Here is a 19,071-nt window from a genome sequence, read left to right as displayed (position 1 = left end):
GACTCAGCACACTTTGAAAGGAATTAAAGTCTGAACTCATGAAGTTTATAGATAGATAGATAGATAGATAGGTATAGATAGATAGATAGATATAGATATATATATATAGACAGATAGATCCCACTGGATCCCAGGGGTGCTGGGCGAGGCATTGCACTGGGAGGGCACTGAGCGTACCGCCCTCCGCCTATCAGCTCACAGTCGCGAAGCTCATAGGTCCCTACCCGGGGGTTTCCTACTTTATAAAGACTTGAAAAATCCCAGTTCTGTCCAATACTCTGGACACTGGGCTCCAATGGGGTGTAATATATATATATATATATATATATATATATATATATATATATATATATATATATATATATATATATATATATATATATTGGCTAAAGTTCGGATACCTTTCGATCAGACCTCGTATAACTGATATATCGTTGAGCATAATTTTTGCAGTATGTACAATGTTGGTCGTAAAAAATGCCCTATCCCCTGTTGGCTCAGACTTGTCCTTTGTACCGGCCAATCACTACGGGGCGAGAGGGAGAGAAGAGGGTGGAAATGTTGGAGGGGTGTGTGGAAACAAGGTGAGGGGTGGTGGTGGTAGGGACGATTATAATCTCAGTTAGGACTGTCAGTAATACACTTTGATAGCTAATACTGTGTTGGAGCTTCTGTATGAAAGATTTAGTATACTTAAACACAAGAGTCACTCGCCTGTGAAACAACAGACTCTATAGTTTGGGGAACTCTTAACTATCAGCCAGACAGGTAAGCCTTGTATGTCCAAGGAATTAAGCGTTATAATGAATATCACATGTTGTCATATATAATAAACTTCATAAACCTACAGATGTGATTTCATGTGTATGTGAACTTTTCATAGAGCGACGGTGATGCTTGGCTGCAAGGCAACTATGAGGGGGAAGATGAGAGAAAAGGCAAGTTTGCAGGCAAACAAGAAAACAGAGCACGCCCCTCTGCTTAATCTTTCCCACTTTCTCATCTGTCTCATGTTATGGCCAATCCCTCCCAGTCTGTATTGCACCATGAGTTTCTTTAATGGAAATGTTGGCGAACCCACAGCCTACTGTTAATGTTAATGACAGTTTGTGTTGGACATGTGTTACGTCAGTCGTGTAATAACTTTGTCTTCTTTTGGCGCAGCGTTTGCATTTACGAGGAATATAAATGATTAGGATTCATATGATAAATACACCTCATATCTACCGAGCAAGGCAGTACTCCCAAGGAGGATGGAAAGCTGATGACAGGGAGAGCTGAAGCTCCCATTTCATCAGCCCTCAGGACTAGGTCCCGACCATCCCCCTTTGCTGAACTTTTTCAGTGTCTCAGTAACACAAAGAGTAGGCCAGCATGCTCTCCAATACAAGTTTCTCTATCAACACTAAACTGCATGCACAGTACACACTATACTTCCTTTCCCAAAATTAAAAAATCATGGCAACACTTCACGTGGCCTCGGAGTCCCCAGGGGGGGGGGACCATATATGCCCCCACCTTCCGCCCCTCTCCCGGTGATGACTCGAGCTGCCTGGAACCACTGTCTGACTCTCTTCTTTTTAATCTCTGCAACATTCGCGGCCTTTCGTCTAACTTTCGCTCTGTTGAGCACCACCTCTTCTTCTCTAAACCTCACCTTCTTTTTCTAACCGAGACTCAGCTGTCTGAGGCAACTGACAGCAAACCCTTTTCTGTATCCTCCTACTTTCTCTATCCTCATTTCAAAGCCAAAGGTGGATGTTGCGTATATGTACGATCTATCTTGTTCTCGTGTTCCTGAACTTGATTCTTCTGAATTCTCTACACTTAGGCTTCGGCTTTCCTGTCATTCTCTGACTAAATATATCTGCGCGGTTTACTTATCCCCTAGTTCTACTGACTATCAAAAATTCTTTGACTATCTTACTTCTACGATGAAACACATTCAGTCCATTTCTCCTTTCTCTGAATCTCCATTCTAGGAGATTTCAATGTTCACCACCACCTTTGGCTCTCCTCTCCTTCCACTGATCCACCTGGTGAACTAGCTTACACCTTTTCTATTCTTAATGACCTAGAGCAGCTTGTACAGCACCCTACCCATATCCCTGACTGCCTTGGAGAGAGCTCCAACATACTTGACCTCTTCCTTACTACTAATCCTTCTGCTTCCACTGTTAATCTTTTCTCTCCATTGGGCTCCTCCGATCACAACCTTATCACCTTAACATGTCCTATCACTCCGGTACGGCCTGTGGACTCTCCAAAGAAACGTTGTCTGTGGCACTTTGGAGCTGCGGATTGGGAGGCCCTCAGGCAGTACTTCTGTGATTTTCCCTGGAATGATTATTGCTTCCATGGCCAGGAGCCATCTGAGTGTGCCTTGCGCATTACGTAGGTTATTCTCTCGGGTATGGAAGCATGCATTCCTTTCTCATATCCTCTGACTAATTCAAGAAAACCTTGGTTTTAATCACACTTGTTCTAATGCTGTCCGCAACAAGGAATGGGCCTATAAATTGTACTGGAGCCACCTCACCCTTGAATCACATCTTTTATATGTTTCTGCCCGGAATCGTGCTAAGTCTGTTCTTCGCTCTGCTAAAAATAATTTCATCCGTACTAAATGCTCTCAACTCTCCAACTCGAATTCTTCCCGCTCCTTCTGGCACCTTTCCAAAAACCTTTCTAACAACTTTACCTCATCATCCTTCCCTCCTCTTTTCTACCCTGATGGCTCTGTAGCTATTTCTTCTACTGATAAAGCAGATCTCTTTGCTCAGACTTTTTCCTCCAATTCCACCTTAGACGATTCTGGTGCTGTTCCTCCATCACTTCCCCCCTCTGACTTCGTCATGGATGACAGTAAAATTTCTTCAGCTGATGTATTTTCTGCCATTGCTGGCCTCAATACTAATAAGGCATATGGGCCTGATGGAGTCCCTCCTGTTGTTCTCAAGACCTGTGCTTCTGTGTTCACATCCTGCCTAGACAAGCTCTTTTGCCTTTGTCTGTCAACTTATATCTTTCCTTCTTGCTGGAAGTTTGCTCTCATTCAGCCAGTCCCAAGGAAGGGTGACCATTCCCAACCCTCTAACTATGGTCAAATTGCTTTAACATGCTGTATCTCAAAAGTTCTCGAGTCAATTCTTAATAGAAAAAGTTTAAAGCATCTTTCCTGTCACAATCTTCTTTCTGATCGTCAGTATGGGTTCTGTCAGGGACGCTCCACTGGCGATCTTCTCACCTACTTTTCAGAGTCCTGGTCATCCTCCTTTCGGGACTTTGGCGAAAACTTTGCCATTGCACTTGACATCTCAATGGCTCTCGATCGAGTCTGGCATAAATCTTTAATTTCCAAACTGCCCTCTTATGGTTTCTATCCTTCTATATGTGCCTTCATCCCTAGCTTTCTTTCTGGTCGTTCTATAGCCGCTGTTGTAGATGGCCATCGTTGTTCTCCTAAATCTATCAACAGTTGTCCTTCAGGACTCTGTCCTATCACCAACTCTCTTCCTTTCATTCATCAATGACCTTCTAAGCTGTACATCTAACCCTATCCACTCTTATGCTGACGACTCCACCCTTCACCTTTCCATTCGGTTCCCGCAACGTCCATCTCAGCAGTTAGTTCAACAAACAAGGGATGAGCCTATGGCACACTTAATGTCTGACTTGGCTCATATCTCTGACTGGGGTAAAAATAATCTTGTTGTTTTTAATGCATCATAGACTCAGTCCTTACACCAATCAACCCGACAAAATCTTCCACAGGTATACCCACTAATGTTTAATAATATACAGCTTAATCCTTCATCATCCATGAACATGCTTGGGGTTTCATTTACTCGGGAGTTATCTTGGAAAGATCATATTACATCTCTTGTAAAATCTGCCTGCAAGAGATTGTGTGTGCTAAGCCGACTCCATTCCTTCTTTACCCCATCACAATTGTTGACTCTATACAGGGATTTTATCCACCCCTGTGTGGAGTACAACTCTCATGTGTGGGAAAGCTCCCCACATACAGCTCTTCTCAATAGGGTGGAGTCAAAGGCTTTTCGTCCCATTAACTCTCCTCCTCTTACTGACTCCCTTCAACCTCTGTTTCTTCATCGCACTGTTGCATCTTTATCTCTTTTCTATCGCTACTTCAATGGTCACTGCTCCTCTGAACTGTCTGCATGTATTCCTCCACCTCTACGACGTGCGCGTAGCACCTGTCTAGCAGCAAAACCTCATCCCTTTTCTGTCCAACTCTCTAATGCAAGAGTTGACCATTACTCCCAGTCCTTCATTTATGCAACAGGTCAACTCTGGAACTGTCTTCCTCTGTCTGTATTTCCTGCCAGCTATGATCTCCAGTCTTTCAAACGGAGTGTGTCCAGGCATCTCGAAATGATAGGATCTTGAATTTGTATCTCTCTTGTATTTTGTTTTACTCTTGGAAGGAACAACAGTTGCGGGCTCGCGGCCTTTGGTTCCTTCTTCCTCGCATAAAAAAATATATATATTTTTTTTTTCTGAGACTTTAAAAATCGGGTATTTTTCGCATCCAGGATACAGGATCAACAGGTACATTCGTTTCTCAGCAGAAAGACTGGAATTTGCCGCAAGGGACACGGTAGACAATTCCTTAAATAAGAATCCATCTTGGCCTACCCTATCCCAGTTTAATGTTGGTATTCAGGATCTGTACACATGGTTGATATATACAGTTATCATTTGTAAGCTGCTGTAAGGTAAACAGTGCAAACCAAATACTATCTCTCTATCTATTGCTAAACGCCTTAATCCCGTAAGGGGTGACCACAAACAAATCACCTCCATGTCGCCCTGTCCCCCGCCATTTCACTGCCCTGCTCCCAGCTCACACACCCCTCTCTCATTTACCTCTCCACTCCATCCCTCCATCTCATCCTTGGCCTCCCCCTCATTCTCCCCCCTCCACCTCACTCACATACACTCTCCTCGTCAGTCTCTCGCTCTCCATCCTCCCCACATGGCCAAACCACCTCAGTGTGTTTCTCCTAACGTTTCCTATTACATCCACATCCACACCACAAAGTTCCTTCACTTCCTCATTGTCAGTCTGTCTCTCCATGCGACTCCACATGCTCCTCTCAAATAGCTCATTTCCACTGCTCTCACTCTTGACTTTTGTCCCTCCAACAAGGTCCAAACTTCACTTCCATACGTTAGAATTGGTATCGCAATACTGTCATGTAGCAGCTTTTTCACTTCCAAGCTCACTTTCGTTTCTTATCACTGCCTTCAAGGAACCTGCAACATTTCTTCCCTGTTGCACACATTCCAGCATTTCTCCTCTATACTTCCATCCTTTCTCATCACACTACCCAAGTATGTGAGTGCGTTTGCACTCACTTTTTCCATTTCCTCCTCAACCAGCCTCATTGTACATTCACTGACTTCATTTCTCTCAACGACCATAACTTTACATTCACCTTTAGATTCCGTTTCTTACACACATTCCCAAACTCATTCACCAAGCCTTGCATCTCCCCTTTGTCTTCACTTAACAACACAGTATCATCTGCAAACAACAGTACAGGGAGTTTCCAAACACTGCCCTCTCTCACTAGCGCCGCTCCAACATCCACTGCCGTACCTTGCATCTCTTTTATAACCCCATCCATATACAGATTTAACAACCATGGAGACATGAGACATCCTTGTTTCAGTCCAAGCTTCAAATAGAAAAAATTCACTTTGTTCACTATGCACACGCACTGCAGCCTTAGCACCCTCATAAATACTCTTCACGGCCTTCGACAACTTCCCATCTACCCCATATATTCTTAATACTTTCCGCAATCCTTGTCTATTCATCCTGTTATATGCTTGCTCCAAATCCATGAAGGCCACATACAACTTCTTTCCCTTCTCTAGAAACTTTTCCACTAAAGATCTAAGACTGAATATCTGATCTACACAACCTCTTCCCTTCCTAAAGCCTCCCTGTTCTTCTCCAACTAATTCCTCTGTTATTTCCCTAACTCTGTCAGTAAGTATCCTACCATACTCTTTTACAGTTACACTAAGAAGACAAATGCCTCTATGATTATCACACACTTCTTTTTCTCCTTTTCCTTTGTACAGGGGAATAATTATAGCTGACTTCCAATCCTCCGGGACTCTACCTTCCTCCCAGGCCAATCTGCACATCTTGCCCATCCATTCTACTACTATCTCTCCCCCATGCTTCAGCATTTCACCACACACTCCATCAATTCCTGAGGCTTTCCCCATTTTAACTTTCTTCATTACTTCCACAACTTTCATCCTGCTGATTTTTTCCTCGCTTCTCACCTCTCTCCTTCTCCCAGCCATTCCCCAGCCACTTATAGTTGCATTACTTTCATTCTCTATGTTCACTAATTCCATAAAATGTTCCCTCCATCTGCTCACTTTTTCTTCCTTCTCCACTAGTAATCTACCATATTTATCTTTCGCTTCCCAGCTAACTTCTTTGGCACCCTGTCTAACTTTCTTTACCACTTTCCAGAACATTTTCTTACATTCCCTCCACTTTACACCCAAGTTCCTTCCAAATTCCTCATCCACTCTCTTCTTTCTCTTACTAATCTTTTCACCTCTCTCTTCCTCTCAACATATAACTCTCTCTTCCGTCTCTCAACTTCTTCCACACCTCTGTTTCTCATCCACTCGTTTTATGCTTTCTTCTTTTGTGCCACAGCCTCTCTCACCTCTTCAGTCCACCAAATACACTGGTACATAAATCAGTTAAAACTGTTACATTATTATGGTTATACATGTACAAATAGCACACACACACACACACACACACACACACACACACACACACACACACCACCACCACCACCACCACCAAAGCTAATACAGTAGGTCGCCCAGTGGCCTCCCGTGTCGGGCTGTATGTCAATAGTTTCCCCGACTAAACCTTTAATACAAAAGCTCCAACTCAGTTTTGGCTGTCAAAATGTATCCAAATCCAAACTGAGATTACAAGGAATACTATCTTTCACTAAATTCCTCCATGTATCGTCGCTACCACCACCCCTCACCTTGTTTTCGCCCACCCCTCCAACACTTCCGCCCTCTTCCCTTCCTCTCACCCCATTGTGCCTGGCCGGTACAGGAGACGAGTTTGGGCAACATGGGATGAAGCATTTTTTTTTTGACCGGCATTGTACTTATATGACTGTATTATCATTCATTCGCTTTTATGGTAGGATCAGTGTCCTAATTAAAGTAAAACATTTCATCTCTCAAATAAAATTTCCTTGGGGAAGTTAAGTCTTGCTGTACTTCTCTATAAGGTTGATTTCACTAGGGACTGGAGGGTGGGGAGAATATTCTGCTTTTCATTATATTCTTTATATTCTAACCCTCTGAACCCGGGAACGTATTGTTCATTGCATCCTTGCTATTTCCTTTCGGTTTTAATCAGTTAAGAAAAGACTCTTCGAACTGGAGGTGTCAGATACTTCCTTAATATACCCCTTCATTACAAGCTGCCTTTCCTAAGTTCAACAAATATCGTCAGTCAGCAGCAATAATAGGGAAATAACAACACCTGCATTCGAGTCTTTTGGGGTGCTAATCTATGTGGATTTTAAGATTTCGTTACACCTCTTCTGTGGTGGCGTACTCTACACCCAAACCTTAGTGTCGTCTTGAATGTTACTGAAATGAAGTGTATTGATTATTGACTTGAGTAATTTACATACAAGACAATGACGAGATATATGCAGTATATACCGCTAAGGAAAACATGATAGAAATATCTCCTCTATCAGTTGAAATACTAGCGATGTCAAGGCATGCCTCTTTGGAAGGACAACAAAGTCTGTGCTGTGTGTGAATCTGTGCAACGATACGTGACTCTAAGCACCACAGACCCAGTGACTAAAAATCCCTAAGTATAAATCAAGTGCATAATCTCTCTCTCTCTCTCTCTCTCTCTCTCTCTCTCTCTCTCTCTCTCCCTAGCTTCAAAATTACCGGAACACTTTAGAAAGAGACACTGCATACATTGTTTACTTTGTAATCTCCACCCTTCGTAGGTTCGTCCTCTGCATTTTTATTTTTATTTCCTCTGTTGTTACATTACTGCAACTGCCAGTATTGCTACTATTTTTATTATTATTATTAAACCAGGAGAAGGTGGAAAGATATGGTGGATGAGTGTGTGAGGAAGAGAGGTTTGGAAGTCGGTGAGGCTCCCTAGGGAACTGACAAGAGATCGAGCTGGCTAGATGAATTTTGTGAGAAGTGCGTGATCAGGGATTTTGGCACCCCTTGTGAGCATGGCAGCGTCGGATTGACTCAGTCTGATACGCTGTGTGAAGCTGCAGAATGTGGTGAATGTTTTTGGCGTTTCCGGTGGAGCAAGGATTCCGGGGGCTTGAATGATGAGTGAATGGAAGCGTGACCTATTTGGATTGGGCAAGTTTGTGCTGTCTAGACATTGCTACTCCTCACCCTGCCCTTGGGTGGGAAAGGAGGTCCGGATGATGATGATGATGACTAAACCAGGATTCAGTAATAAATCAATATATATATATATATATATATATATATATATATATATATATATATATATATATATATATAGATAGATAGATAGATATACATACATATATACTGTATATATATATTTATCTATCTATCTATCTATTGCCAGACACCATAATCCCGTAAGGAGTGGCCATTTGACTTTGAGTTATTTGTTTTACGGGGAGGGGCACTAACCCTCCACCAACTCACTTGCTGACACGTAGGGAGTACGTATGGTTTGGTTATATGGTTACCACCCAGCGTTGTAAATGGTTTCTTGGTTTACAGTAAACCATTTGGCTTGTCACTCAATGTAAAGCCACCTGTAAAGGAAAGAAAAGCAATGAGAAGTGACAGGAAAGATAGGGGAAATAGGAAGAGAGGAGGGTAGGCACTGAAAAAGAATGATAAAGGCTAAGGAAGAAGTAGGCAGCATTACATCAAGTGGATGATGGTCGCCACCACCTACCACTCTATATATATATATATATATATATATATATATATATATATATATATATATATATATGTATGTATTTATATTTATATGTATGTACAGTATGTGTGTGTGTGTGTGTGTGTGTGTGTGTGAAAAGCCACGTCGAATCTGGTTGTTTTATTAAACAAATGACTTGTTGCCAACTAGTTACCTGAGTATCAGATTAAATATAGCTAACAAGAGTTGTATGTTCAGATAAGACTTTCTGTCACATTTTTGAGCTCTATGCAACTGAAAGCAGGCCAGCTGTACCCCTCTTCATACAGTGTACTACCGTTTTCAAAGGATGGAAAGAGCCTAACCGCCAACTCTCGTGAACTGTTTATAAAATGCGCGCTGTAGCGAAGCTCGGCCTTCTCGTCTGGACTTTCAGGGAGGGACAGCTGAACTGTGGACCTATCGTGAACAAGTTTAATAAATCGGTAGGTTGGCGTTGCATTTTATATAACCATAGGTCCGTACTGGACACAATACTGTACGGTATATGGTACTTTTCTTGTTGCAATTTATTTTACATATTGCACCATAAATTCTGCTGAATATCATGTTAATCATAAATTTTCCAAATACCGGCATAGTTGGCATCCGTACCATACAAGAATATACCGAAGTGTAAATGTTCAGAATTAATCGCTGAGGAAGATATGTTACGAACTCTCCGGTCACTGTCAATACCACCGTAGTTTTCGTCCGTCCGGGTGCCGTTTGCCTCCAGCTTAGAGGCATAATCGTGTCATTTGTAGATGTTCTCTAGCACATCTTCATTCGCGGTACTTCGTGCATATTGCACATTATTATTATGTATATTTGTTTCGGTTCTGAATTGACACAAATTACATAGCACAACAGAGACTAACAGCGTGCCGTATGTCAAATCAACTTAGTGAGGAAGAGGGGTTGCAGCGCCTCCTGCCATTTGTACAGTGCCTCCTGCCATGTGTACAGCGCCTCCTGCCATGTGTACAGCAGTATGCACAATGCTGTTGAACACGACGCGGCAATTTTTTAAAGCGATATTTTCCCATTTTTCACAAACTAAATGTTCATATTACCCGTGATGCTTTCTTTTAAACTTGGCTGAGAATTACCATCTCTCCAACGTGGATGCCGAGTTGTAACAACAGATTAAAACCACGATATATATATATATATATATATATATATATATATATATATATATATATATATATATATATATATATATATATATATATATATATTATGCGAGGAAGAAGGAACCAAAGGACGCGAGCCCGCAATTGTTGTTCCTTCCAAGAGAGAAACAAAGTACAAGAGAGAGCCAAATTCAATGGTGATGATAGTAACAGGAATCGTGTCTTTTTCTGCCGCTGAACTACGGGGAAATGCTGCAAAAGGACCAACATATTAGGGCAGTAAACGTAAAAAAGTTTTCGGTGATTCATTTCTTTTGAAAGTCGGTGACAGTATATTCATGGATTACTAAAATGAATCGCTGAGAAAGAGAGGTTAGGAGATCTGAACTCCTAGACCCTTGATAACAAATAGTTCTGAACGATCTTACTTGCTTCCCAGCTATAACGAATCCACTATTTCTAGTATAAATAAGGCGCGTGACTAAATAATGGTGTATTTTAAAAGTTTGATCGACAAAAAAATAATGAACATCTTTTCTAGTCGTATCACGCTAAATATCTGATGTTTGGTAAATTCATAACACTTTAGGAAATGCGATTATATTCAACTTCTTCGGAGATTTCGTGACCTTCTAATCTGCGAATTATTTTGCACATTAAATCTCAGTGTACTCCTGCATGCTGTTGATGCAAACTGTCAATATCAAAATAATATAAATAACACAAACAATGATAGGTGCTTTATGTACAATAAATCCCTAAAGAAGAGGTACAATGAAGCCTTCTATTCCTTCTACAATACGAGTAGCACTGTATTTCTTCAGCCTCAAACCTCTGGGCATGTCTAAATGAACGGATCCCGAATCTAGTTTTCCACTGTATGACTTTCTTGGGAAGATAATCAATACTAATGAAGATTTTAGCATCTGGTTTCCTCTGTTTGCATAAAAAAGATTACTTGCGGAATGTAAAAAAACTATTAATAGCAATAATAGCCCTGTGCCAACATTCTCTCTCTCTCTCTCTCTCTCTCTCTCTCTCTCTCTCTCTCCTTCAGTTGGAACGGTAGCCGTCATGGAATGGCGTCAATTTTTACGGCGAGACTGTTTGCTTTCCATATCATTTTTACTTTCCCACAGCCGGTTTATGTGATTTTTACTGACTCCCTCAGTGCTCTAGCCTTTCTGCACTGGAGTCTTTTAATTAATCTCATTCCCTGGTATTATCAATTTTAGTGTGGCTTCTTCTTGGCCGTCGTGAGAGGCTTTGTTGGGTTCGTGCCCATGTGGGGGTGTCCAGCAATGAGCGGGCTGATGTGCTGGCCAAGGTAGCATCGGCTCACCTTCCAGCTATTGTGGAATCCCATCCTCCTTTGCACTGGCTGCCTGCTTACGGGTTTTATCGTTTTACTGCTGGAAGTATTCGGTATTGTTGGCAAAACTATTGGGATATGGGGGTGGAGGGAAGGGGGGCTAACCAGATGCTTGCTATTTGTGGAGAGGTTGGCTCCTTTACTTGCTGAGGTTTGTCTCGTCTGTGTAAGTTGCCTTTATGTCGATTACTAATTGGCCACACCAGGCTCTCTCATGGAGGGCCCCCCCCTCCCCCCTCCTTTTTGAGGATTGCTTGGTGCCCCTGACTGTCCGGCAGTTGCTGGTGGAGTGCTCCAGTCTTGGGGATTTATGCCATAAGTACCTCTCTGAGCACCGGACGGGTGATGACTCGTACCGTCTTTCATCGGTGTCTGGGAAGGTGGCCTGTTGTGTGGGAGGGGAAATCTCAACCTGTGGAGGCAGCTGGACTGCTTCATAAGAGTTAGTGTTCGGTGCCTTGTTTTGGGCGTTTAATGCTTCTTTTTCATGCTGTTAGTGATTTTAGTGTATTTTAATTGTTTTAAGTATTCCATGTACTTAAACATATTACTTCAGCATTACTTAAAAGCGTCAGAGTAATATGCCAAAGTTGTCGGAAAGGCAGTGTCCGGCAGCTAACCAATAAAAAAATAATATCTATGACGTAAGATTTTTTTTTTTTTTGGGGGGGGGAGCCTGGGTAGTTACGTCGTATGGCATGTAAATCGAAATTGAAAGAAGTGTCCAGTAAGTCAAAGTGGTATACTGTGTTGCAACAAGGTTCAATATAGCTTTGGACTAGGGATTTTAGTGACATATTGGATGGTTTCATAGAAGTGATATGGGTTTTAGATTAAGAGTTACTAGGTAGTATATTTATTTTCATCTATTGTGGATGGCTAAGGAAGAAAAATATTTATGATTTCCCTTGGCACGAAGACAAGAGATGTTCTATAATATTCGATCCTGTATGGAACTAGAGCATTTGCATCTCCGAAACTGATCTTTAAGGCTGTTTACAAAATCGCACTGCAGAAGAGACCGTCTTGGGGAAACAGGAAGGCTGTTTACAAAATCACACTGCAGAAGCGACCGTCTTGGGGAAACAGGAAGATCGTCACTCCCGCCATCACCTCCCCATCCTAAGTCCACGCTTACTTCCCCAGCATATTTCAGTAACTGACAACATGTTCATTCTGATTTTGGTTAAAGCTATGCACACACAACAGAAAATTATACACTTACGAACGTTAACACAGATCCTAAACTGGGATAGGACACAGCCTGGTGCTACGTATTGACTAAAATAGACGACTGATTTCCACAACATCCAACGACATTGCTTTAATAATTCTCCTATTAATACGAATGAACAAGTCCTGAATAAGATACCCCAGGTTTGTATTCAGTATGGGCGGTGGGTTGCCGTATCAAACTACTAAGGAGAGAAGGATCATTTCTAAGATCATTAAAACCATCTGATAATAACAAGATGAAATGTAGGTATACTATTTGTACTGACTTGGTCTAAACTTGTTATATCTCCCTCTTGAAAAATGAGTTGTAACGATACATTAACCCTGAAATATGGTGCTAGTCACACACACACACACACACACACACACACACACACACACACACACACACAAAATGTTAAAATTTAGATAGGATGCAGAGACGCATTATTGGTTTCTTTTGCCACTGACTTATATGGAATAAGGTGCAAGTGGAGAAAAATCTGGGTCAGGTTAATGTGAAAAGAGTATAGCCTAGTTATGATTTCACACGTCCTGTTAATGCCAAGCTTAGATGTGGCGTCCCGGTCGCGTCGGCCTGAGTACAATTTTTGGGTCAGCACGACCCTCAGTCACAACCACGGTGGCACTGCCTTACTGATTCTTTTTTACTTATTTATTTATTTACTTTTCTTTTTGTGACAATGATGATGACGATTATGACGACCACTGTCATTACCACTGTGATGACGATGACGACAATGATAATGATAATGACTGATAAATGATGATGATGATGATGATGATGAAAATAATAATAATAATAATAATGAGAAGAAGAGGATGAAGAGAAAAAAATAATAATTTACCTATCTATTGCCAGACACCTTAATCCCGTAAGAGGTGGCCACAAACAAACCGCCTCCATGTCGCCCTGTCCCTTCCCATTTCACTGCCCTCGCCCTAACCTCTCCACTCCATCCCTCCGTCTCATCCTCTGCCTTCCCTTACCCCTCCCCCCCCACCTCACTCAAATGCACTATCATTGTTAGTCTATCACTCTCCATCCTCTCCACGTGGCCAAACCATCACAGTGTATTTCTCCTAACGCTTTCTATCACACCCATACCCACACAACAACGCTGCGTCGCTTCCTCATTTGTCAGTCTGTCTCTCCACGTAACTCCACATGTTCCCCTCAAGTAACTCATTTCCACTGCTCGCACTCTTAACTTGTGTCCATCCAACAAGGTCCGAGCTTCACTTCCATACGTTATAATTGTTATCACAATATTATCATGCACCGACTTTTTCTCTTCCATGCTAACTTCCCTATTTCCTATCATTGCTTTCAAAGAACCAGCAACCTTTCTTCCTTGTTCTACTCTTTCAAGCACCTCATCCTCCAAAAATCCATCCTTACTCATCACACTACCCAAGTACCTTAAAATTTCTTCAGCTGATGTATTTTCTGTCATAACAGGCATCAATACTAAGAAGATATATGGGCCTGATGGAGTCGCTCCTGTTGTTCTCAAGAATTGCGCTTCTGTGCTTACACCCTACCTAGGCAAACTCTTTCGCCTTTGTCTATATCAACTTGTACCTTTCCTTCTTGCTGGAAGATTGCTCTCATTCAGCCAGTCCCAAAGAAGGGTGACCATTCCCAACCCTTTAATTATCGTCCAATTGCTTTAACATCCTGTGTTTCAAAAGTTTTTGAGTCAATTCTTAACAGAAAAATTTTAAAGCATCTTTCCTATTACAACCTTTCTGATCGTCAGTATGGTTCCGTCAGGGACGCTCCGCTGGCGATCTTCTCACCTACTTTTCAGACTCCTGGTCATCCTCCTTTCGGGACTTTGGCGAAAGCTTTGCAGTTGCACTTGACATGTCAAAGGCTTTTGATCGAGTCTGGTATAAATCTTTAATTTCCAAATTGCCCTCTTACTGTTTTTACCCTATCTGTTCCTTCATCTATAGCTTCCTTTCTGATCGTTCTATAGTCGCTGTTGTAGACGGCCATCTTTCTTCTCCTAGATTGATCAACAGTGGTGTTCCTCAGAGCTCTCTCCTATCACCAGCTCTCTTCCTTTTATTCATCAATGACCTTCTAATCTGTACATCTAACCCTATCCACTTATACGCTGATGACTCCGCCCTTCACCTTTCCATTCGGTTCCCACAACGTCCATCTCAGCAGTTACTTCAACAAACAAGGGATGAGGCTATGTCACACCTAACGTTTGACTTGGCTCGTATCTCTGACTGGGGTAAAAATAATCTTGTTGTCTTTAATGGATGAAAGACTCAGTTCTCACACCTCTCAACCCGACAAAATCTTTCACAGGTGTACCCACTACTGCTTAGTAATACTTAGCTTAATCCTGCATCATCCTTGAACATGCTTGGGGTTTCATTCACTCGGGACTTATCGGGACTTATCTTGAAAAGATCATATTACATCTCTTGTAAAATCTGCTTCCAAGAGATTAAGTGTGCTAAGCCGACTCCGTTCCTTCTTTACCTCTGCACAACTGTTGACTCTATATACGGTTTTTATCTGCCCCTGTATGGAGTACAATTCTCATGTGTGGGGAGGCTCCCCACATACAGCTCTTCTCAATAGGATGGAGTCAAAGACTTTTCGTCTCATTAACTCTCCTCCCGTTACTGGCTCCCTTCAACCTCTGTCTCTTTGCCGCACTGTTGCATCGTTCTCTCTTTTCTATCGCTACTTCAATGGTCACTGCTCCTCTGAACTGTCTGCTTGCATTCCTCAACCTCTACGACGGGCGTGTAGCACACGTCTAGCAGCAAACTCTCAACCCTTTCTGTCCAGCTCTCTTATGCAAGAGTTAACCGTTACTCCCAGTCCTTCATTTATGCAACAGGTCAACTCTGAAACTGTCTCCCTCTGTCTGTATTTCCTGCCAGCTTTCAAACGCAGTGTTTCCAGGCATCTCGAAATGATCAAGATCTTGGCTCTCCCTTGTATTTTGTTTTCTCTTGGAGGGAACAGTTATTGCGGGCTCGTGGCCTTTGGTCCCTTTTCCTAACATAAAACAAAATAACTTAAGTATTTTTCCATTTCCTCATCATCCAACCTCACTGTACTATTGCGGACAGGAGTTCTTAACCACCCTCGTCCAGCCAACCTGTGTATGTGGCAGAGTCGCATTCACGAGCACAGAAGTTGCCTTCGATGCATTTCTGTCGAAAAATATTCCTTCAGCTTTGGGCTTGTACTAATGGATAAAGCAATAGTAATATTTACTTTGAAGGTTTGACTCTGATAACACGAATATATCATACTGATTATTTAATAACTTGTGTCTCGTATAGAGCCAAGCAAGTGATAAATATGTATATTTGGTTCCACTCCACGACTTCCTGTAGCTCTGAACCAGCGAACACAGAGTGAACAGGTTCGAAGCATTCATTTGTTACCAGGAGAGAGAGAGAGAGAGAGAGAGAGAGAGAGAGAGAGACAGACAGAGACAGAGACAGAGACAGAGAGACAGACAGACAGACAGAGAGTAGCGGGTGCCTGTGAGTTTTAGAGGAATGAGGTGGAGAAATGAGGTGCTCAACACAGTTAAACAGGGATTTTTCCTTTCGTTTCGGTTGGCTTTCTATGCCTAAATGACTAAATGAAGGTAAATTATGAAATATAATAACTGGATGACGAAGTGGTAATAGGGTCTGGCTAGTGGTTGTTTGGTCCAAGGTGTGCAGTGGTAAGCCTAAATCCAGGCAACGATCGTTGTTAAAAGTTGGATATTTTAGGTCCCATTCATTGTAAATATCTCCATGTATGGTTACAGTACGTGTATGCCCCTATGGACCTATTATCACCCCATGAATATTTTTATCAATGGACATTTTCACCACTCGGAGCACAATCCCCCATGGACCTATTTTCCTTAATGACTTTTTTTTTTAAGACGCCTACTTACCTACGTAACCTATTTTCCCAGAACTAAGATTCCCCACTGATGTATTTTCTCCCTACGGACCAATTTTTCCGTCGACCTTGAATCTCTCTATGAATGCAGGTTTCCTACATGGACGTATACCCATGGATGTATTTTTCACAATGAACCTATTTTCCCCATAAACCTGTTATCCGACGTGGTTATATCACCCACTGATGCGTGCAGTTGAAACACAGACCTCAACCAACAGACGTATTGTTCGATGGACCTGTTGTAACCCACTGGATATATATACCTACTTCAGCATGATTCCATAATAATATCCCCTGTGCACCGATTTTCTGCACACTGATCTATTCCCAACTCGGACGTATTCACTCGAGTGACCTAATCCCAGTGGCCTGTTTTCCCACAATTCCTCCATCCACCTACACACCCACCCATCAACGCATATACCCACAACCTTACTCAATACAGTATGTCTCAAAAGTAGGACGACACAAACCCGTCTCTTGCCTTGTCCTACAGGTAGCCCCACCACCCACCCCATTTAAACAATGCATGAACCCCACTCCACCCCACTTAACCAACCCAACAACCCTTTCCCTCCCTCTCGCCCACTCACTCCACCTAGTCCGCCTGTGAAACAACCTGCCTACACTAACCAATCCACCCACCCAGTTACCAACCTACCAATCCGCATATCATGCTCCACAAGTCAGATGACTCTCAATTCAACACACACACACACACACACACACACACACACACACACACACACACACACACACACACACACACACACACACACAGAGGCGGGGTGGATTTCCTTACACGAAAGATGAGTCTCACCGCTTAACTCAGTCTGTCGATAGAAAATAGTACCGGGTACTCTTTACAGGGAGTTTGCCAGGCCGTAGATAAGGGGCTTCATTCCGGCTACATACACATGATTTAATGCGATACGAGTAAATTAGGTGCTCGAGCTAAACAGGGAATTTTTCCTTTGGCTGATGACGAAGGAGTTTATTTATCCCAGGATAACGTCTCGTCGGACAAAATGAAAGACTGGTTTTATTCTGGGTAACGCCAGTTCACTGTCAAATAATTTGGCAGGCCGCGTAACTTCTGTTAGATGCCTTATGTTCGCATTTTTTTTCTCTCTCGGGTGGTTGGCACCTGGAGATTTTTGGCAAACTCATAAGTATTTTTCTCATTAACTGGATATTTCTCTCTGGACAGAGAGGCAAATTGCTTTCTTTTTGTTAAATCAACAGCATCTATCTCCTAAATCATTATTTCAACGAACGCAATCCTAAATATATATATATATATATATATATATATATATATATATATATTTATATATATATATATATATATATATATATATTGTTACGGAACAGAGAGAGATAATGAACACTTCAAGTGAGAATACTAAAATCACTACTGTCCCGTAAAGTTCCAGGTTCAAAACAAAAGAGTTAGGTAAAATTACAAGTTAAAGTTTAATGCTCAAACTAACAACTAAACATTCAGGACTCATAAGGATAATGTAATGGCAAAACAGGTTACATATATGGTTAACTGCAATAGCCTCTATTAACACGAAATTAGCAAGAGTAAATTTTTCTAAGTCAGCCCTGATAAAATGAGAAAACCGGATAATGCTCAGTTAATGCAAGATATATTATTACAGATACAAAATATTATTAATAATGGCTGACGTCAAAAACTCCACATGAATCACAAAAACCTCACCAGGCCGACGAATTAACACCTTATGCTATACAGTACAAGAAAAATTGTAACACCTATACTCAAATTATACAGCAGCTAGATGGCTGGAGACTTCCTGAGCACTCACAAAGATAATACACTATACAGGAGAGGACAGAGATGTGAACCAAATGAGGAGTAGATCTAAGTGGCAATTAATGCAGAGACTGAGCTCATTATATAGGGGCCGGCAGAGCTTGATTCAACTTGCAAGAAGGACGCGGAAATGAAGGCACAGGGGAGGAAGAGTTGACAGTCCTGCTCTGAACAACAGAAAGAACGACTTACTCTACTATAAGGGGAGAAGGGGGGAGTGAGGTAGAACACGCAAGCCTGGTCACTATGGAAGCCACGAGGCGAACCGTGATCAAACATGTAGCATACTGTACGTTAAAATTATACAAAGGATGATGAAATCATAGGTTATGTAACCATCCATCCATCCATCCATTGCCAGACGCCATGTATCCCAAATGGGGTGGCCAATGGCTTAGAGTTAATTGTTTTACAGGGAGGGGCACTAATCCTCCACCAACCCCACTTGACGTAGGGATGCCAACAGCATCTGGTGTTCCCAGGCGGTCACCCATC

The sequence above is a fragment of the Coenobita brevimanus genome, chromosome 108 (assembly GCF_032717465.1).
Source record: "Coenobita brevimanus isolate Jiangsu-jjx chromosome 108, ASM3271746v2, whole genome shotgun sequence".
Classification (NCBI taxonomy): domain Eukaryota; kingdom Metazoa; phylum Arthropoda; class Malacostraca; order Decapoda; family Coenobitidae; genus Coenobita; species Coenobita brevimanus.
Note: the sequence above shows the minus strand (reverse complement) of the source record.